Source organism: Chiloscyllium punctatum, chromosome 2 (assembly GCF_047496795.1).
Source record: "Chiloscyllium punctatum isolate Juve2018m chromosome 2, sChiPun1.3, whole genome shotgun sequence".
In the NCBI taxonomy this organism is placed as follows: Eukaryota; Metazoa; Chordata; class Chondrichthyes; order Orectolobiformes; family Hemiscylliidae; genus Chiloscyllium; species Chiloscyllium punctatum.
In genome coordinates this window covers 157604949-157628555 of record NC_092740.1, presented here as the reverse complement: position 1 = coordinate 157628555, position 23607 = coordinate 157604949, and the positions used below count along the sequence as shown (strand labels likewise).

The 23607-nt window shown below is 43.9% G+C and overlaps 1 long non-coding RNA gene across 1 annotated transcript; it reads left to right on the top strand.

The window, feature by feature from the left end:
* The first annotated feature begins 4875 nt into the window (after window positions 1-4875).
* Window positions 4876-13028, top strand: LOC140492185 (uncharacterized). The gene is made up of 2 exons (XR_011963515.1): window positions 4876-5068; window positions 8997-13028. It is a non-coding gene; the product is annotated as an uncharacterized lncRNA (long non-coding RNA).
* Window positions 13029-23607: the final 10579 nt, after the last annotated feature.

Here is a 23607-nt window from a genome sequence, read left to right as displayed (position 1 = left end):
AGGGAGATAGTGAGGAAAGAGATCGATCTGAGACGGGTACAGCTGAGAACAGAAGTGAGTCAAACAGTCAGGGCAGGCAGGGACAAGGTAGGACTAATAAATTAAACTGCATTTATTTCAATGCAAGGGGCCTAACAGGGAAGGCAGATGAACTCACGGCATGGTTAGGAACATGGGACTAGGATATTATAGCAATTAAAGAAACATGGCTCAGGGATGGGCAGGAGAAAGTGAGGACTGCAGATGCTGGAGATCAGAGCTGAAAATGTGTTGCTGGAAAAGCGCAGTAGGTCAGGCAGCATCCAAGGAGCAAGAGAATCGATGTTTCAGGCATGAGCCCTTCATCAGGGATGGGCAGGACTGGCAGCTTAATGTTCCAGGATACAAATGCTACAGGAAGCATAGAAAGGGAGGCAAGAGAGGAGGGGGAGCGGCATTTTTGATAAGGGATAGCATTACAGCTGTGCTGAGGGAGGATATTCCCGGAAATACATCCAGGGACGTTATTTGGGTGGAACTGAGAAATAAGAAAGGGGTGATCACCTTATTGGGATTGTATTATAGACCCCCCAATAGTCAGGGGGAAATTGAGAAACAAACTTGTAATGAGATCTCAGCTATCTGTAAGAATAATAGGGTGGTTATGGTAGGGGATTGTAACTTTCCAAACATAGACTGGGACTGCCATAGTGTTAAAGGTTTAGATGGAGAGGAATTTCTTAAGTGTGTACAAGACAATTCAGTATGTGGATGTACCTACTAGAGAAGGTGCAAACTTGACCTACTCTTGGGAAATAAGGCAGGGCAGGTGACTGAGGTGTCAGTGGGGGAGCACTTTGGGGCCAGCGATCATAATTCTATTCGTTTTAAAATAGTGATGGAAAAGGATAGACCAGATCTAAAAGTTGAAGTTCTAAATTGGAGAAAGGCCAATTTTGATGGTATTAGGCAAGAACTGTCGAAAGCTGATTGGAGGCGGATGTTCGCAGGTAAAGGGACAGTGGGAAAATGGGAAGCCTTCAGAAATGAGATAACAAGAATCCAGAGAAAGTATATTCCTGTCAGGGTAAAAGGGAAGGCTGGTAGGTATAGGGAATGCTGGATGACTAAAGAAATTGAGGGTTTGGTAAGAAAAAGAAGGAAGCATATGTCAGGTATATTCAGGATAGATCGAGTAAATCCTTAGAAGAGTATAAAGAAAGTAGGAGTATACTTAAGAGGGAAATCAGGAGGGCAAAAAGGGGACATGAGATAGCTTTGGCAAACAGAATTAAGGAGAATCCAAAGGGGTATTACAAATATATTAAGGACAAAAGGGTAACTAGGGAGAGAATAGGGCCCCTCAAAGATCAGCAAGGCGGCCTTTGTATGGAGCCATAGAAAATGGGGGAGAAACTAAATGAATATTTTGCATCAGTATTTACTGTGGACAAGGATATGGAAGATATAGACTGTAGGGAAATAGATGGTGACATCTTGCAAAAGTCCAGATTACAGAGGAGGAAGTGCTGGATCTCTTGAAACGATTAAAGGTGGATAAATCCCCAGGACCTAATCAGGTGTACCCCAGAACTCTGTGGGAAGCTAGAGAAGTAATTGCTGGGCCTCTTGTTGAGATATTTGTATCATCGATAAGTTTGGTATGCTTTCCTTTATTGGTCAGAGTATTGAGTACAGGAGGTGGGAGGTCATGTTGTGGCTGTACTGGACATTGGTTCGGCCACTGTTGGAATATTGCGTGCAATTCTGGTCTCCTTCCTATCAGAAAGATATTGTGAAACTTGAAAGGGTTCAGAAAAGATTTACAAGGATGTTGCCAGGGTTGGAGGATCTGAGCTACAGGGAGAGGCTGAACAGGCTGGGGCTGTTTTCCCTGGAGTGTCGGAGGCTGAGGGGTGACCTTATAGAGGTTTACAAAATTATGAGGGGCATGGATAGGATAAATAAACAAAGTCTTTTCTCTGGGGTCGGGGAGTCCAGAACTAGAGGGCATAGGTTTAGGGTGAGAGGGAAAAGATATAAAAGAGACCTAAGAGGCAACTTTTTCATGCAGAGGATGGTGTGTGTATGGAATGAGCTGCCAGAGGATGTGGTGGAGGCTGGTACAATTGCAACATTTAAGAGGCATTTGGATGGATATATGAAAACGAAGGGTTTTGAGGGATATGGGCCATGTGCTGGCAGGTGGGACTAGATTGTGTTGGGATATCTGGTCGGCATGAACGGGTTGGACCGAAAAGTCTGTTTCCATGCTGTACATCTCTATGACTCTATGACTCTATTCACCTAACCACATTAGAGCCAATTTGTGTTCTAGAGCCACAGAGTCACAGAGATGTACAGCACAGAAACAGACCCTTCGGTCCATCCTGTCCATGCCGACCAGATATCCCAACCCAATCTAGTTCCACCTGCCAGCACCTGGCCTATATCCCTCCAAACCCTTCTATTCATATACCCATCCAAATGCATTTTAAATGTTGCAATTGTACCAGCCTCCACCATTTCCTCTGGCAGCTCATTCTGTAAGACACGTTATAGCTGAATTGTCTGTATTGGTTTGTAGCCACGTTACCATCTGAAAGTCTATACCCAGATAAAGCCTTCTCTGAAAGAGGCTGAACTTGTATTCAGCAGCAGAAAGTAGAATAAGTTCTATTTAAAGGGAATTTCAATTAGGTGAAGTGGATTGGCCATGCTAAATTGCTTATTGTGTCGGGGATGTGCAGGCGAGGCAGGTTTTCCATGAGAAATGTGGGGTTACATGGTTAGGGCTAGGATGGGGGCATGGGTCTGGGTGGGATGCCCTTCAAAACATCAGTATGGACTTGATGTGTCAAATGGCCCGCTTTCACACAGTAGTGATTCTATGATTCTATGTATAAATCAAAAAATGCTATATTGTAAACAACCATCAACTTGTGCAGTCCTTTATTGTTTGTCTTTAATGTGCCTTTGCCTGACCTGTTGTTCCTACATAGTGATACCACAGTGGTTTCTGTATGCCTATTAGACACCACTATCCATGAGGAAGATAACAGGATCACATTATCTGTCCCAGAAGACTGGGTTTTGGTTTGCTCCACCTTGTCATGAGTAGATGCTTATCAAGGCCAATTAGGGATGAACTGCAAATGGTGACTTAGCCAGTGCTGGCCACGTTGTGTGGAAACATGTTAAAATAATGTACTCTCATTGGCTGACAAACAAAGCCAAGGAACCCACAGTTCGAGCAATGGGAGAAAATGCTGCAATCTTGGAAGAGGAGCAGCAATGAGCTCATGCAGCATTTAGCTGTTCATGGGTACATTATTGACACTGCTGTGGTATCCTGCAAGCTTCTTTGAATACTGATATATACAGCGTTGGTGTAGCAAGCTGAGTTTTTGTGCTGGTAAATGGAACCTGCTCAATGGCATGTCCAAGGAGATGTGACCTTTAAACGTTCAGCTGCATATGTTTTGAAAATGCCACAAACAGGTGCAGAAAGTATTCAGGAATGCTAACAGAATGCTGGTGTTTATATCTGGAGGAAATGGAGTATAAGGACGCAGAGGTATGCTGCAGTTAAACAAAACCCATTTGGAGTACTGTGATCATATCTGAACATCACACATTAGGAAGTATAGATTGGAAAGAGTATAACATAGGCTTACAAGGATGGTACCTGGACTTCAGGGGTTAAGTACTGGGGAGAGATTATACAAATCAGGCTATTTTCTCTACAATGTAGAAGGTTAAGGGATAGTCTGATTGAAGTTTTCAAGATATTAACAGGAAAGGACATTGTAGATAAAGATAAACTATTTCCACTAGTTGGGGATTCCAGAACTAGGGGGATAGACTGAGAATTAGGGCCAGACCGTTCAGGAGAGACGTTAAGAAGCACACAAAGGGTGGGGTGTCTTGCTCTGTTGAACAGCTCTCAAGGGTTATTGAAAATATTAGCTGGAGCATTGAGTCCAAAAATGGGAAGTGCTAACACCAAATCAGCCTTACACACTGAGCGACAGCACGAACTGTCCAGCCTGCATTCTTACTGCACATGCGCTTAACTCCAGTGCTCACCCTCTCAACAACACAGGGTACAAGCTACACTGGGAATGTGCACGTGCAAATATGAATGACACTTTAACACTTGCAGCACCAAACATCTAGACACTGTCCTGTGAATGTTGGGTATAAATCTTGATTGATAGATATTGTTAGTCAGTGAGTGATTGGTAGGCTGTGCATCATGTAAGGATGGTGATGGACCAATGTGATATGACATTTGAAGATACCTTCACCAACCTTTACCCAACAGGTGAATGATTTGTGCAACGCCAGATTCATAACCTTAGAAATAGGCTTCTGACTCCATTCCCTTTTCTGAACCTGGCTGGATGCTCTCCTTGCTCCTTGTCAATAGGTGACATCTATTCCGCTCTCCACACACTGCAGCAAAGCCTCCAATATTATATCACAAAACCTTGGAGTCTACTTACTATCATGTCTCTCATTATTAAGTGTTTTCTATGTATAAATCACATTGCAAATGATTTTTACCACCTGCTCTGGCCAGTACATGCTTCCCTTTCATAAAGGTGCTGGCTTCTCACGAAACTGCATTTCTTGCCTGGGTAAACAGCCATTCAATAGCACACTCGGTGCTGGCTACATATTTGAATAGTTATGAAGTAGCATGTGAGCATGGGGTAATCCCATACCCCTGTCTCAACTCTGATTTTGGATCCTGTTCAAATCTTTTAACATTAGCAGACAAAAATCAGCCCTCTGCCAATCAAGGGCCACCCCTGTAGCTATGCTTGTTTCACATTTCTAGAGTAAATGAATTTCAAATTATATAGTATAAATCACAAATAATTCAATTGTGTGGCAGCCAAACCTTAGTAGAAGTGGAGCAAAGAATTCACGACATCTGTTTTAAAATTGACAAGGTTTGCAGTGTTCTTTGAAAATGCACTGAGCTTCTGTCTGGGGAGGTGGCTGAGAAACATACTCCAGGTTCATAAAGCCTGGCAACACATCACATACTGGGTGAGCCATTCCCAGGACCCAGGAGAAGGTGAGTAAGAGTCAGACATTGTGTGCTTATTTTTATATTTCCATTATAAATTCCTGTGTCCACATTTGTAATGGAAACTGCCTGTGTAAACTTGACACACTAATTACACTGTCCTGTTTGTGCTGGCCTGCAGTTCTTCCAGGGGAGTTAAGGAGGGTGTGACTACTACATGACGGGTTTACATGGGCAGTTTCTATTCGGGAAGTGGACATTAGAGTTTATAATACATATAACAGACAGAGAGCACATACAGGTATAAAGAGAAATGTTTCCTTCTAAATCTCCACCGACTTGAAACTCCGAGCACTGACCTCACCAAGAATGCCAAAGGTCACCCCTTCCAGGCCGGCTCCAAACAGCGCGTGGAATGTACACAGGGTGTGGGTCTCTGGCAGGCTGTCCTTCTCTCTGTCTAGTTACTGATACTTTCAGAGCCCACAATAGTGGAAGTTAGAAGTCCTGTCTTCATCCAGATAATTTCAAAAGGTTTACACAGTTAGTATTGCTTTGTGAAGGAGAAAAGCCAGCCATAATGAGGGGACGTAAAGTTAAGATTATGAAAGCTTATATACATTTTAAAATGTCCATTTTTATTTAAATGTTCATTACAGTTTGCAATGAGTGGCTCTCGGCCCCTGCATGGTGAGTTACCTTTTCTGACAGTAATTAGTGATGGTGTGGAGGTGTTGGACTGGGGTGAACAAAGTCAGAAATCACACAACACCAGGTTATAGCCCAACAGTTTAATCTAAAATCACAAGCTTTCAGAGTGCTGCCCCTTCATCAGGTGAAATGAAGGTGACTTCACCTGATGAAGGAGCAGTGCTCCTAAAGCTTGATGATTTTAAATTAACCTGTTGCATTATAATCTGGTGTCGTGTAATAAGTGAACCCCTCGTAAAAGCCAAGCTTACTATCAACCGACTCTTTGTCTGCCCACTTTCTTTTTGCCTCTCTCTCTCTCTCTCTCTCTCTCTCTGGGCTCTGTTTCTACTGATTTGCTCATTCCTTTCCCTTAACCTTCCAAACCCTCTAATAAGTGTAAATAACCATTTCCTCGTGACAATCAGTTCTGAGAAAGGGTCACTGGACTCAAAATATTAACTCTATTTCTCTCTCCACAAATAGTGCCAGACTCCAGAATTTCTGCAGCAATTTCTGTTTCCATTTGTTTCAGATCTCCAGCATCTGCAGTTCTTTGTTTTGTTTTATAACAGAGTAAAATATTTGTTTGCCAGCAATCAGGAAGACTGTAAGAGTGCAGTGTTTGCTAAAATGACTTTGCGCTGATAGCCCTAAACTACAATCAGCTGCAATATTTGTGCAGTTAGCACAGTCCAGAAACTGCATTAAAATCTTAAACTGCAACCAGATGACTGAGGAACATTTGGGCATGATGAGTCCTGGTTTCCCGAGAAGCAATGAAGGACTGACCTTACATGGAAATTAGCAGTTATATAAACTTGCTTAGAAATTAAACAAAGCCAGATCTGCTTAGAAACAAAAAAAATGATATCAAGTTTTTTTGGACATTAAAAGGCTGAAATTAATTATACTTAATTAAGATACCACCCTCAAAAGTAATAAATCAGTTATGCAGCCTTAAGAAGCATTATAAATATTGAAAGTGCACATTGGTATTTTAAATTGGCTGAATTAGTTTCAGTATCTCTGTCAACAAAGATAGACAATTGGAATTGGTCATGCCTATGTAATGAGCTCAGATCCAGGAAGATGGTGAAATTACTCCATGAGGGCTGGTATCCCGGTCACCAAGACCTCCTTTATTTACACATGCACAGTACATGACACTGGCCCAGTGAGCTCAGAACCAACTCGTAGAGTGAACATAACCCTTGACACTCCTACTGTTGTAGAACCATAGAGGTCTACAACATGGAACCAGGTCCTTCAGCATGACTTGTCTACACTGCCCAGTTTTCACAATTAATCTAGCCCCACTTGCCTGTGTTTGGTCTGTATTCCCCCATACCTATCCCATCCATATATCTGAAATGACAAAATTGTACTTGCCTCCACCACTACCTCTGGCAGCCTGTTCCAAACACTCACCACCCTGTGTGTGGAAAAAAAATCGCTTGTCTGGAGCCTTTTCTAAGTCTCCCTTCTCACCTTAAACCTTGCCCTCTCCTACATGGGGAAACACTGTTGGCTGTCTACCTTCTTTGCCTCTTATGATTTTATAGACCTCGGAAAGTTACCATCTCAGTCTCCTACACTCCAGGGAAAGAAGTCCCAGCCTATGGAACCTCTTCTTATAATTCAGACTATAAACACATAATTATATCTGTCAACCCGGTTCCCTGATCGGACCAGAAGAAAGTGAGGACTGCAGATGCTGGAGATCAGAGCTGAAAATGTATTGCTGGAAAAGCGCAGCAGGTCAGGCAGCGTCCAAGGAGCAAATGAATCGATGTTTCGGGCATGAGCACATTTCCTGAAGAAGGACTCATGCCCGAAATGTCGACTCTCCTGCTCCTTGGATGCTGCCTGACCTGCTGCGCTTTTCCAGCTACACATTTTTATCCCTGATTGGACCAGGTTAACAGCCCCAGTCAGGGAACCCATATTCAATGAGATCCACCTGGCTGACATTGTTCTCATGGGGTGATGGGTTTGAGCTGATGTATATTTGGGGGGATGGGAAAATGTCTCACTTCACTGTAATACTGTCCCAAAGAGGAGAACTTCCTCTTTCTCAGCACCTTCAGGTTTTCACAATTAATCTGCTGATCTCACAGGATATGGAAACATTCCTTTGATGGGAGCATATTCTGAAGAACTTAGGTCAAAGAGGTAGCTTTGATGTGGTATGTTGAAGAAAGGGAAGAAATGAAACACAAATATGGAATGTAAATATTTAGCACAGTGCCTGGACAGTTGAAGAAGACAAGGTCATGCAGTGCTCGAGTGAAGACTGGGGGAGCACAAGATGGCGGATGAGGGAGTATGTGCCTGCAGTGGGGATTTGCTGACTGGAAAATATTGCAACGTTTAGAGGAAGCAAAGCTGTGAAGAGATTTAATTACAAAGTTAGAGATACTAGGCATTGGATATCAGGAACTAATGGAGATGAGCAAGAACAAGACCATAAGATTGTAGAAACATAATTAGGCCATTCAGCCCATCAAGTCTGTTCTGCCAGTTTGGTCATGGCTGATATGTCTAAGGAAATGTCAAGGGTCATGGTTAATCAGAATGGTGGTAATAGGATACAGGCAACAGTATTTCCAACAATCTGAAGTTATTGGAAGTTGAAAGAGGTGAAGCTGTAAAATAAGTTAGTTCTGAGGAAGACAGAGGCTGCCGAGAAATGAAGGAGGATGAAGAAGAAGATCACATGAAGGTGACAGCCACCTGCATGCCTTTTGTGACTTAACTTAGGGCAATTTCCATTTGTTGACAAGATGGAAACTTGTTAGGAAAGTTAAACTGAGACTGTGAGGAAATTGTACATTGGTTTGGAGCTGCTAACATGTGGATTGACTTTGGAAAACAAGGGAGGCAGGAAACGATACTTTAGGTTTCGTGGTTTAGCTCTTTGGTTATTGACGAAAGGACAATGACTTTGATTTTGAAAGGAATAAGGAGGAGTTGAAGGTATTCTTTATGATGTCAGCTGGTATGGAATACCATGTGGCCAATATTTTGACCGGAGGCACCATGGGTAACACAACACTGGGTTCCTGTGACGTAGTTGCCTAGTAGTCTCTCATTTCCTAGCAAGAAGGAGAATGCTACAGTATATGAAACATGTCCCTGAAATAACTCCAAAGTGGCAGGTATCCCATCACCAAGTCACCCTTTATCTACACATGCACAGTATATGGACTCTGACCAGCTGCACCTTAGAATGCAGAGACTGCCTGAATCACCTGTTTCTTTTTTTTTCTTCTTTTTTTTACAGAAATGGTCCAATCTCTCCAGAAGGGAAGGGAAGGAAACACACAAGTGGCCAGTCACAACTCCAGGGTGTTGGTGGACACCACGTGCTCCTTCTCCAAGGACACCCGGGCTCGAATCACCTGTTTCTCTCTGTCAGCTCGGACTCCCTGATTGGCTCAGAGTTAACAACCCCAATCAAGGATCTCATAGTCTCTGAGATCCACCTGGCCTTCATTCCAATCGCGACACCCCTCCCCTTAAGTCTGGGGACATAGGCCTGCCCTTTTCCTTGCAGCTTCTTCTGGGATGTTTTCACCCTAGGCCCAGTTCCTTCAGCTCTGACATGGACAGTTATCAGGAGAGTTTCTTCCTCTTCTTTTAGCAGTAATGGTATCAAGGCTGTATCTATCCCTGACTCTGAGGTTTACTCGGCACCAGACTGGGTGGGGGGGAGAGGAACCAATGGTTTCTGACAGGGTCAGAGAGACCAGGTATATTTTGCTCCTGCCCCGTTTGTGAGTTGGAAACTTTCAAATGATCCGCATGTTTGTTCAGGACCACCTCTTCTACCTGAACCTTGTACATCACAGGAACTGACCTCATGTTGACCTCCCCTCATACCCATGCAGGGCCATTTCCATGGTTTCAACACCAAACTTCATCCCCTGAAGTAAACTGTTTCTCTCGCTTACAGGAGGCATTTAGTTGGCATTGGCATTCCTGCTGCCATGTCACTACTCCCCCAACCCTGGGTCCAGGAAAGTCAGGTTTAACCTGGCACAGAGACTACTCCCCATCGGAAACTCTACTGGAGTTATTGCTGTCATCGTGTGTGGGGTGGTCATCTAATTAAACAGGAACTGAGCCAGTTTGGGATCAAGTGACGCTGTTGACTGTTTCTTTAAGCCTGCCTTCAAAGTTTGGACTGCTCTTTCCGCTAGACCGTTGGATGATGGATAGTGTGGAGCTGTCCTTACATGTCGAATGCCATTCAACTTTAGGAAATATTTGAACTCCCTGCTGGTAAATGATGCTCCATTGTCCATGACCAATACTCCGAGGAGTCTGTGTACCTCAAACGATGCCTACAGCTTTCCAATCATCATCCCTGAGTTTGCTGAATGAACTCTGTGCACATCCAACCACTTTGAATGGACGTCCACAATGACCAGGAACATTGAGCCCATGAAAGGCATAGTCAATGTGTAACTAGGTCCAGGATTTATCTGGTCATTCCTATGAATGTTGGGGAGTTGCTGGTGGTAAGTTTTGTCCTTGTTGGCACTCTGGGCCATGCCCCATTAACACAACTGTATTGGCATCCAATCCGGGTCACCCGACATCACTTCTTGCCAACATCTTCAATTTGGAAACACCTGGTGGAGTTCAGCCAGTATCTGGCAGCGACTTTTACTTGTGACAATCTCTCTTGCTCCCCACAATAATAAGCGATAATGTGGTCTCTCCAGGCACTGGTTATGGTGTTCCCTTTGCTTCCCCCATCACTTCCATCTGTTCCAGGTTTCTAGGACAGGATCCTTTTGTGTCCAGTCTGATATTGTCTGCGGTGACCAGAAGGGTATCCAGAAAGTTCAAAATCAGAATGGACTCTGCCCGGGGAAGGCTCCACCAGTGACGTATCTGTGAGTGGGAGGTGGAGCTGTGCTGATAATAAAGAATGAGATTAGTAAATTATGGAGGTAGGATCTCAGATTGGAAGATTAATGTGTGGAACATGTTTGTGTAGGGCTAATAAACAGTAAGATTAGATTAGATTACTTACACTGTGGAAACAGGCCCTTCGGCCCAACAAGTCCACACCGCCCCGCCGAAGCGTAACCCACCCATACCCCTACATCTACATCTAGATCTATCCCTTACCTAACACTACGGGCAATTTAGCATAGCCAATTCACCTGACCTGCACATTTTTGGACTGTGGGAGGAAACCGGAGCACCCGGAGGAAACCCACGCAGACACGGGGAGAACGTGCAAACTCCACACAGTCAGTCGCCTGAGGCGGGAATTGAACCCGGGTCTCTGGCGCTGTGAGGCAGCAGTGCTAACCACTGTGCCACCGTGCCGCCCATAAAGGGGCAGCAGACATTGGTTAGACATTGGCTTCATCCTCTGCCACTTCCACCATCTGCAGTCTGACCCCACCACCAAAATGATATTTCCCACCCCATCCCTGTCCGCTTTCCATAAGGACTATTCACTCCCCTACTCACTCAATAGGTCCAAACCTCCCCACCAACCTCTCCTCCACACCCGGAACCTTTCCCTGCAGCCGCAGGAGGTGCGAACCTAGCCCTCACACCTCCCTTCTTACGTCTGTCCAAGGCCTCAAAGAATCATTCCAAGTCTGGCAGAGATTCATGTACATTTCCACCAACCTGATTTATTGCATCCATTGCTCTCGATATGGTCACCTCTACATCAGAGAGACTGAGTGCAAGCTGGGGAACTGGTTCAGGGAACATCTATCACCTCCTTCCATCTATCATATTCCCAGTGCCCCTCCCCCAAATTCCCTCCCCCCTACCTTTTATCTCAGCCGGCCTGGCACACCAGCCTCATTCCTGAAGAAGGGCTTATGCCTGAAACGTCAATTCTCCTGCTCCTCGGATGCTGCCTGGCCGACTGTGTTTTTCCAGCACCACATTTTTCAACTCTGGTCTCCAGCATCTGCAGTCCTCACTTACTCCTCAGGGAATGTCTATGGTCTGTACACTCCAATTAACCACATCTTCCAGTCACCATCTATTTCAACTCCCCCTCCCACTCCCCTGATGACATATCTATCCTGGTCTTCCTCCACCATCAACATAAGGCCATATGCAAACTGAAGGAAGAACACCTCACCCTCAGCCTCAGAAGCTTACAACCATAACATCGAATTTACCAGCTTCCAGATCTCCCCCCCACCCCCACCACCCACCTTATCCCAGGCACAGTCCTCCCTCTCCACCCCACACCCCCTGACCTGGCCTTACCTGTCCATCTCCCTTCCCACCTTTCTGCTCCACCCCTCCCACTGACCAATCACGGTCACCTCCACCCATCGTCATCCCACCTACTTTTCCCCCAGTCCCACCCACTCCCTCTAATTATTTCACAAACCCCTTTCTCTCCTCCAGCCCTTATGAAAGGTTCCAACCTGAAACGTCGACTCCCCTTCGCCTCTGATGCTGCCTTACCTGCTGTGCTTTATCCAACCTGTTTATTCATTCTGACTCTCCAGCATCTGCAGTCCTCACTAACTTCTAGAGTAATTTAAAGGCCCCTATATAGTAGTAGGAGTGTGGGGCTTGGCATTAGATCAGAAGATGATAAAAGCCTGTAGTACAAGCAATGGTTATCATAGATGACTTCATTCTGCATCTAGACTGGAGTGTGTTAGGGATGGTTTTCTATGGCAGTGTGCAGGGGACCCAATTAGAGGTCACATTATTTGAAGTCTATGAAGAAAGGGCTCATTAATTATTTTGTTGTAGAAAAACCTTAGGGATGAGTGGTTATAATGTGATGTAATTTTACATGATAATTGAAAGTCAGGTACTTCAATCCGAATCAAGTGTGTGAAATGTGAATAAAGGAAATTATGAAGGCATGAGGGACAAATTGGCTGAGGTAGATTAGGCAAAGACGCTAAAAAGCATGACTGTCCAGTGGCAATGGGCAACCTTTAAAGAACTAACGCCTGATTTACAAACCCCTTCAAGATGCAAAAACGTCAAAAAAAAGGTCAGTCAATAGTGGCTGACAAAGCAAGTTCCGAATTATATATTTTAAAGGCAAAGGTCTTTAAAGTTGCCAGAAATAGCAGTAATTCTGAGGATTGGATGGTTTATAGAACATGATAAAATAGGGCCAAGAAACTGATAAGGAATGGAAGAATAGAACAGAAGTGCAATGTGACAAAAAATAAAAACATGAACTGTAAAAGCTTCCATAAGTACATAAAAAAGAAATCTTGGCTAAAATGAATGTGAGTCCATTGAAAGCAGATTCAGAACAATTTAGGTTGAGGAATAAAGAAATGACAGAGAAGCTAAATGATTTTTTGTGTGTATTTTCACTGAAGAAGATCCTTCTCAGGACTAGAGATCCAAGTGACAATGAGGAATTGAAGGGAATTAACTTCAGTAAGAAGATTGTACTGGAGGAATTAATGGTGATGAAGGTGGATAACCCCCCAAGACCTGATCTTCTACAGGCCAGAGTGTTGAAGGAGATGACTATTCACATAATCAATGCATTGGTGTATATTTTTCAAAACTCATTGGAGTCTGGAATGATTGTTGTGGATTAGAAGGTAGCAAATGTCACCCCACTATTTGAGAATGGAACAAGAGAGAAAACAACGAAACACTAACCTGCTGACCTTTCATCAGTAGGTGGGAAAATGCTATCATTTGTTATGAAGGGTGGGACAGAGAGTCGGTTGTTAATGATGTGATTGTGCATAGTCAGCTTGGAAGAGCATGTTTGATGAACTTTATTTTAAGATGTCAGTAATAAATTTGATGAAAGAAAGTCAATTGATGCCATATACTTAAGTTTTTAAGACATTGATAAAGTTCCCCACAGGACACTGGTTAGAAAACTTACGGCACATGGAAGAGGAGGTAGGTACTAGAATGGATTAATGATTAATGGCTAACAGACAGAAAACAGAGTCAGAATAAATGAGTCACTCATATTGGCAGACTCTTACTAGTGAGGTATTGCTTAGATCCATACTTAGGGTCCCAAATGTTCCAAATATGCACTAATGATGTAGAAATGGGGTGCAAATGAAATATTTCCAGATCTGTGGACTGTACAAAGCTAACTGGAAATGCGTCATGAGGAAGGTGTAAGGGAGATTTTAGGCAGGGTTAGCAACTGAGCAAAAACAAGGCAAATGGAATAGAATGTGGAAAAATGTGAGGTTGTCCACTTTAGTTGGAAACAGATATGCAGACTATTTCTTAAATGGAAAGACATTGAAAGTGTAAATGCACAAAGAGACTGAGGTGTCCTTGTCAATAAGTGACTGAAGGTTAACATGCAATTACAGCAAGCTATTAGGAAAGCTAATGGACCATTTATTGCAAGAGGGTTTGAGTGCTGGAGAAGAGAAGTTTTTTTTCAATTGTATTGGAGTTGAATTAGTCTGCATCCAGAGTACTGTGTGCAGTGTTGGTCTCTCTATCTCAGGAAAGACATTATTGCCACTGAGGAAATACAACAAAGGTTCTCCAGTCTTGTTTCTGGGATGGTGGGACTGTCCAAGGAAAAGAAATTGGGCTAACAGGGTCTGCATTCTCCAGATTTTTGAAGAATGAGAGGTGATCTCATTGAACATAAGAGCTAGGGGCAAGAGTAGACTATCTGGCCCTTTGAGCCTGCTCCGCCATTCAATAAGATCATGGCTGATCATTTTGTGGACTCAGCTCCACTTACCTGTGTTTTCACCATATCCCTTAGTTCCTTTGTTTTGCAAAGAACTATCTAACTTAGCTTTAAAAGCAATTACTGAAGTAGCATCAACTACTTCCATGGGCAGGGAGTTCTGTAGATTAACAACCCTCTGGGTGAAGAAGTTCCTTCTCAGTTCAGTCCTAAATCTGCTCCCTCTAATTTTGAGGCTATGCCCTCTTGTCCTAGTTTTAACCACCAATGGAAACATCCTCTATACTTTTATTTTATCAGCTCCCTTCATAATTTTATCTGTTTCTATAAGATACCCCCTCATTCTTCTGAATTCCAATGAATGTAATCCCAGTCTACTCAGTCTCTCCTCATAAGCCAACACCCTCAATCTGGAATCAAACTCGTGAACCTCCTCTGCACCCCCTCTCGTGCCAGTACATCCTTTCTTAAATAAGTAGACCAAAACTGCACACAGTACTTCAAGAGTGGCCTCACCAGCATCTTGTACAGCTGCAACATAACCTCTCTGCTTTTAAACTAATCCCTTTAGCAATGAAGGACAAGATTTCATTTGCCTTTTTAATTACCTGTTGCACCTGCAGACCAACCCTCTGTGATTCATGCACAAGAACACCCAGGTCCCTCTGCATAGCAGCATGTTGCAACTTTTTACCATTCAAATAATAAACCTTTTTGCTGTTACTCCTACCAAAATGGATGACTTCACATTTATTAACATTGTATTCCATTGGCTGGACCTTTGCCCACTCACTTAATGTATCTATGTTCCTCTGCAAAGTTTCACAGTCCTCTGCACACTTTGCTCTACCACTCATCTTAGTGTCATCTGCAAATTTTGACACCGTACATGTGGTCCCCAAATGCAAATCATCTATATAAATTGTAAATAGTTGTGGTCCCAAAACCAGTCCCTGAGGGACACCACTAGTCACTGATTGCCAGTCAGAATAGGACTTGTTTATCCCCACTCTTTGTTCCCTGTCAGTTAACCAATCCTCTAGTCATGCTAATCCTTTCCCTGTAACACCATGCATCCTTACCTTATGCAGCAGCCTCTTGTGTGGCACTTTATCAAATGCATTTTGGAAGTCGAGGTACATCACATTCACTGGGTCCCCATTGTCCACCTTGCTTGAAATGTCTTCAGAGAATTCCAAAAGATTTGTGAAGCATGACCTGCCCTTCATGAACCCTTGCTGTGTCGGTACAATGGGAGAATTTCTTTCAAGATGCCTTGCTATTTCTTCCTTGGTAATAGACTCAACCACCTTCCCTATTACAGAGGTTAAGCTCACTGGTCTATTATTCCCCATGTCTACTTCCCTTTTTAAACAGTGGCATCACATTGCTATTTTCCAATCTGCTGAGACTGCCCCAGAGTCCAGCAAATTTTGGAAAATTACCGCCAGTCCACCTGCTATTTCTCCTACCATCTCTTTCAGTACCCTGGGATGCATTCCATCGGGGCCAGGAGATTTATCTATCCTTAGCTCCATTAGCTTACCCAATACTAGCTCTTCTGTAATAATAATTGTTTCCAGGTCCTCACCTACTTTTATCTCTTCATCACTTATTGGCATGTTATTAGTGTCCTCCACTGTGGAGACTGATGCAAAGGACCTGCTCAATGCCTCAGCTATTTCCTCATATCCCATAACTAACTGCCCCTTCTCATCCTCTAAAGGAACAACATTTACTTTTGCCACTCTTCTTCCTTTTATATATTTGTACAAACTTCTGCTATCTGGCTTTATATTCTGTGCTAGTTTTTTTTTCTCATACTTGATCTTACTTTCCTTTATTGCTCTTTTTGTGAATTTCTGTTGACCTTTAAGGTTTTCACAATCTTCTAGATTTCTGCTGTTTTCAGCCACTTTTTTATGCCATCTCTTTCATTTTGACAGCCTGCCTTATTTCCTGAGATACCCCTTTTCTTACAGACCTTCCTCCTCACTGGAATATACTTTTGCTGAGCACTTTGAAAAATTGCTTTGAAGGTCCTCCACTGCTCGTCAACAGTAGCATCGTAGAGTCTCTGTTTCCAGTCTACATTAGCCAGGTCCTCCCTCATTCTATCATAGTCCTCTTTATTCAATCACAGGACGCTGGGATTGGATTTTATCTTACACTATCCAGCTGTATTCTAACTCTAAACATACTCTTTCCAAGAGGATCCCTGACTATGTGGTCATTAATTATTCCTGTCTCATTACACAGAACCAGATCTAGGATAGCATGCTCCCTCGTCAGTTCCATTACATACTGTTCAAGAAAACTATCACGGATACACTCAACGAACTCCTCTTGCCAAACTTACAAAATACTTAAAGGAATAGACAGGATAGAAGCACGTAAGATGTTTCCCTTAGTTACAGATTTGGATAACCAGGAGGCACAATTTAAAAATCAAAAAGGATGCCACTTAGATCCAAGATGAGAATTAGTCTAATACTCAGTGTTAGAAAGGTTTGGAATTGTCTATCACAGAGGGCTGTGAAGTATGTTTATGGTCAAGATTGATAGATTCTGAATAGTGGTAACGTATGGGAATGGAGTGAGTAAAAGGCATTGAAGGATTCAGCAACAATCAAATTGAATAGTTGGACAGACTGGATGGGCTGAATGCCTATTCCTGTTCTTAAAGCATCTTGATGGGTTTTCTTCTTGCCCAGCATTACCCCCAGAAATGCTACATAATTTCGACTAAAGAATCTAAATTTGTCTTATACGAAACAATTATCAAAACAGCTTCTGGTATCAGTCAAGGCCACTTTGCACTGCATAGCGCAGACACATTCTCTATGCTTCATCACAGTACATCCCTTTGTGAAAATGTAAGGTCTACTTCCTAACTACGTAGTCACTACAAGTGCTCCTCCAATGGAAGCACAAAGTGAAGTGTGAGTAATTCGTAGGGATGTTCAGGCTACGTGGATTAGCCAAGATAAAAATGGGGTTACAGTGATAGGGGAGAGGGCTAGGTCTGAGCGTGATGCTCTTCATGAGGGTGGTTGATGCAAACTCAGTGGGGGCCAAATGGCCTCTTTCTGCACTGTGGGGATTCTATGATTCTATGGACTATTGCTAGGGATGACACATATGTTAAAACATGACACCTTAACATCAGATTCCATGAGTCCAAAAGTCCAAAAGAATCTGAGGAGCAGGAAAGTCGATTTTTCCAGCATAAGCTCGTCATCAGGATTGAGGAAGAACTAATGCTCGAAATGTTGACTCTCCTGCTCCTCGGATGCTGCCTGACCTGCTGTGCTTTTCCAGCACAAAACTCTTCTGCTCTGATCTCCAGCATCTCCAGTCCTCACTTTCTCATGGTTCCCACAGATTCCAGGAAGCTTGTATTTTATCAAAATCTATTATTAAATTGATATTGTCAGGATACTGCTTGTTCTTCCCTGTCTGTCATAGTTAGGTGGTTGTTTTTGTCCAGTGCAAACATAAAACATCACAGCGTGGTACAGATCCTTCGGCCCTCGATGTTGCACCGACTTATTATATCAATCTGAAGCCCATCTAACCTACACTATTCCATGTACCTCCATATGCTTGTCCAATGATGACTTAAATGTACTTAAAGTTGGCAAATCTACTACCGTTGCAGGCAAAGCATTCCATACCCTCACTACTCTCTGAGTAAAGAAACTACCTCTGACATTTGTCCTATATCTATCACCCCTCAATTTAAAGCTATGCCCCCTCGTGCTCACCGTCACCATTCTTGGAAAAAGGCTCTCCCTGTCCACCCTATCTAACCCTCTGATTATCTTATATGTCTCTATGAAGTCACCTCTCAACCGCCTTCTCTCTAACGAAAACAGCCTCAAGTCCCTCAGCCTTTCCTCGTAAGACCTTCCCTCCATACCAGGCAACATCCTGGTAAATCTCCTCTGAACCCTTTCCAAAGCTTCCAAAGGGTGGACGCTAGGAAATTGTTTCCGTTAGGCGAGGAGACTAGGACCCGTGGACACAGCCTTAGAATTAGAGGGGGTCAATTCAGGACAGAAATGCGGAGACATTTCTTCAGCCAGAGAGTGGTGGGCCTGTGGAATTCATTGCTGCAGAGTGCAGTGGAGGAAGGGATGCTAAATGTCTTCAAGGCAGAAATTGATAAATTCTTGATGTCACAAGGAATTAAGGGCTACGGGGAGAATGCGGGTAAGTGGAGTTGAAATGCCCATCAGCCATGATTGAATGGCGGAGTGGACTCGATGGGCCAAATGGCCTTACTTCCGCTCCTATGTCTTATGGTCTTATGGCCTTATCTTTCTTATAATACGGTGACCAGAACTGTACACAATACTCCAAGTGCGGCTGCACCAGAGTTTTGTACAGCTGTAGCATAACCTCAAGGTTCCGGAACTCGATCCCTCTATTAATAAAAGCTAAAACACTGTAAGCCTTCTTAACAACCCTGAGAACCTGGGTGGCAACTTTCAAGGATCTGTGTACCTGGACGCCGAGATCTCTCTGCTCATCTGCACTACCAAGAGTCTTACCATTAGCCCAGTACTTTGCATTCCGGTTACTCCGACCAAAGTGAATCACCTCACAGTCGTCCGCATTAAACTCCATTTGCCACCTCTCAGCCCAGCTCTGCAGCTTATCTATGTCTCTCTGTAACCTACAACATCCTTCATCACTATCCACAACTCCACTGACCGTAGTGTCGTCTGCAAATTTACTAACCCACCCATCTACGCCCTCATCCAGGTCGTTTATAAAAATGACGAACAGCAGTGGACCCAACACCGACCCTTGCGGCACACCACTGGTAACTGAACTCCAGGATGAACATGTCCCATCAACCACCACCCTCTGTTTTCTTTCAGCAAGCCAATTACTGATCCAAACCGCTATATCTCCCACAATCCCATTCCTCCGCAATAGCGTATTGTGGGGAACCTTACCGAATGCCTTGCTGAAATCCATATACACCATATCAACCTGTTTGGTCACCTTCTCAAAAAACTCAATAGGGTTTGTGAGGCATGACCTACCCTTCACAAAACAGTGCTGACTATCCCTAATCTAGATGATTTTAAATCCTATCTCTTATAACCTTTTCCAACACTTTACCAACAACTGAAGTAAGGCTCACTGGTCTATAATTACCAGGGTTGTCTCTACTCCCCTTCTTGAACAGGGGAACCACATTTGCTATCCTTCAGTCTTCTGGCACTATTCCTATAGACAATGATGATTTAAAGATCAATGCCAAAGGCTCGGCAATCTCCTCCCTGACTTCCCAGAGGATCCTAGGATAAATCCCATCCGGCCCAGGGGACTTATCTATTTTCACACTCTGCAGGATTTCTAATACCTCTTCCTTGTGAACCTCAATCCCACCTAGTCTAGTAGCCTGTATCTCAGTATTCTCCTCGACAACATTGTCGTTTTCTAGAGTGAATACTGTCGAAAAATATTCATTAAGTGCTTCCCCCATCTCCTCTGACTCCACACACAACTTCCCACTACTATCCTTGATTGGCCCTAATCTTACTCTCGTCATTCTTTTATTCCTTAAATACCAATAAAAAGCCTTAGGGTTTACCCTGATCCTATCCACCAACAAATTCTCATGCCTCCTTCTGGCTCTTCTGAGCTCTCTCTTTAGGTCTTTCCTGGTTACCTTGTAACCCTCAAGCGCCCTAACTGAGCCTTCACATCTCATCCTAACATAAGCCTTCTTCTTCCTCTTGACCAGAGATTCCACTTCCTTCGTAAATCACGGCTCCCGCGCTCTATAGCTTCCTCCCTGCCTGACAGGTACATACTTATCGAGGACACTCAGGAGCTTTTCCTCAAATAAGCTCCACATTTCTAATGTGCCCATCCCCTGCAGTTTCCTTCCCCATCCCATGCTTCCTAAATCTTGCCTAATCACATGATAATTGCCTTTCCCCCAGCTGTAACTCTTGCCCAGTGGTATACACCTATCCCTTTCTATCACTAAAGTAAACATAACAGAATTATGATCGCTATCATCAAAGTGCTCACCTACTTCCAAGTCTAACACTTGGTCGCGCTCATTACCCAGTACCAAATCTAATGTGGCTTCGTCCCTTGTTGGCCTGTCTACATACTGTGTCAGGAAGCCCTCCTGCACACACTGGACAAAAACTGACTCATCTATAGTACTCATACTGTAGTGTTCCCAGTCAATATTTGGAAAGTTGAAGTCCCCCATGGCAACTACCCTGTCTCTCTCACTCCAATCGAGAATCATCTTTGCTATCCTTTCCTCTACATCTCTGGAACTATTCAGAGGCCTATAGAAAACTCCCAACAGAGTGACCTCTCCTTTCCTGTTTCTAACCTCAGCCCATACTACCTCAGTTGACTAGTCCCCAAGCATCCTTTCCGCAACTTGAATACTGTCCTTGACCAACAATGCCACACCTCCCCCTCTTTTACCATCTTCTCTGTTCTTACTGAAACACCTAAATCCTGGAACCTGCAACAGCCATTCCTGTCCGTGCTCTAACCATGTCTCCGAAATGGCCACAACATCGAAGTCCCAGGTACCAACCCATGCTGCAAGTTCACCTACTTTATTCTGGATGCTCCTGGCATTGACGTCGACACACTTCAAACCAACTTCTTACTTGCCGGTGCCGTCTTGCGTCCCTGAAACTTGATTTTGGACCTCCCCACTCTCAACCTTTTCTATACTCGAACTACAATTTTGGTTCCCATCCTCCTGCTGGATTAGTTTAAACCCACCCCAGTAGCCTTAGCGAATATCCCCAGGATATTGGTACCCCTCTGGTTCAGATGAAGACCATCCTGCTTGTAGAGGTCCCACCTATCCCAGAAAGAGTCCCAATTATCCAAGAATCCAAAACCCTCCCTCCTGCACCATCCCTGTAGCCACTTGTTCAACTCCTCTCTCTCCCTATTCCTCGCCTCACTAGCCCGTGGCATGGGCAACAAACCAAAGACAACTCTGTTCATCCTAGCTCTAAGCTTCTATCCTAGCTCCCTGAATTTCTGCCTTTAATCCCCATCTCTCTTCCAACCTATGTCATTGGTGCCTATATGGACCACGACTTGGGGCTGCTCCCCCTCCCCCTTAAGGATCCCAAAAACACAATCAGAGACATCATGAACCCTGGCACCTGGGAGGCAACACACCAACTGTGAGTCTCTCTCGTCCCCACAGAACCTCCTATCTGTCCCCCTAACTATGGAGTCCCCAATGACTACTGCTCTGCTCCTCTTCTCCTTCCTTTCTGAGCAGCAGGGACAGACTCTGTGCCAGAGCCCTGTGCCCCACTGCATTCCCCTGGTAAATGGTCCCCCCCAAACAGTATCCAAAATGGTATACTTATTGTTGAGGGGAATGGCCACAGGGGATCCTTGCACTGCCTTTCCATCTCTTGACTGTAACCCATTTGCCTTTGTCTTGTACCTTAAGAGTGACTACCTCCCTGTAACTCCTCTCAATAATCCCCTCTACCTCCTGAATGATCCAAAGTTCATCCAGCTCCAGCTCCAGTTCCCTAACTTGGTTTTCGAGGAGCTGGAGTTGGGTGCACTTCCTGCAGATGTAGTTAGCAGGGACACTAGTGGTGATCCTTAACTCCCACATTCTGCAGGAGGAACATTCAACTACCCTCACCTCCATTCCCAATATTCTAAATTCCCAAAGAGACTGTTGAAAAAATAAGGAATAAAAAAAAATTTGTTACCTTACCAATCTGGCGCACAGGTCCTTTTTTTTGGTTAGAGGAAGAGGATGGGTGGGAGACGCTACCCGAGTAGTGTATTGGGTAACGCAACCACACAAATACGTGACTTCCCAGAAGTCCTTTGCTCCTCCCTCGTACCTCTCGGCAAATGGAGACCCGACTCCCGAGGTAAGTCCCTTTTAATGCGGGAAAACTCACCCTTCCCAGCAGCCCTCGCTTCACCACTCCTTCTCTCCTCGCCGCTCTGGTAAAGTGGAGGCCTGACTCCCGAGGTAAGTCCCTTGATGGACCAAAGGACTTTTTTTTTAATGCTGTAGACTTCTGTGACACTAGGTATGTAGGAAAATTTCTCCAGAACTTAAACAAGTTAAGGAAGACACTTCATGCTGATACTACACAACTGCTATAAGAGGTACTTATCACTAACTGACTGACTGACTGACTGAAACAATATGATTCTTCTGTTGCTCATGACAGGCAGAATACAGACCAGACTTAATCTGTGACCAAAACAAGTCATCTGCTCTCAGGAATGATCCTGCAATCCTCCTGCACTTTCTCATAATCCTGAAACATTAATAAGTGATAATCAGAGTTGACTTGCCATCTTACGGTATAAACAGTTATGATAATTTTAAATTTGGCATTTGCCCTGATGAGATGAAAAGTTTCATCAATATGTCTCTCGTTTCATCAATATTCAAGTGGGGGAAAAGGAGTATAAAGTCATCTGGACATAATTCGGCAAATGCTGCTTTCTTATGTCTCTTAACTCTAAAACGTATGAACACTTTAACAGGACGAAGTCTCCATCATTTAGTAAGAATTGGCATTGCTTTATCGTTTAGCCACACTAGCATTTCTATCTGATAGTCTGTGGTGATCAAGGACTTTGTTTTTTGATCAGTTCAAAAGTGTACCAATTCATATTTTGAGAGAACAAAGAACAAAGAACCTTACAGTACAGGAACAGGCCCTTCGGCCCTCCAAGCCTGTGCCAATCCAGATCCTCTATCTAAATCCACTGCCTATTTTCTAAGGATCTGTATCCCTCTGCTCCCTGCCCGTTCATGTATCTGTCTAGATACATCTTAAATGACACTAATGTTCTTGCCCCTACCACCTTCGCTGGCACCCACTATCCTCTGGGTAAAGAACTTTCCATGCATATCTCCCCTAAGCATTTCCCCTCTCACTTTGAACTTGTGACCTCTAGTAATTGAGTCCCCCACTCTAGGAAAAAGCTTCTTGCTACCCACTTTGTCTATACCTCGCATGATTTTGTCAACCTCCACCAGGTCCCCCCTCAACCTCTGCCTTTCTAATGAAAATAATCCTAATCTACTCAACCTCTCCTCATAGCTAGCACCCTCCATACCAGGCAACATCCTGGTGAACCTCCTCTACACCCTCTCCAAAGCATCCGCGTCCTTTTGGTAATGAGGTGACCAGAACTGTATGCAGTATTCCAAATGTGGCTG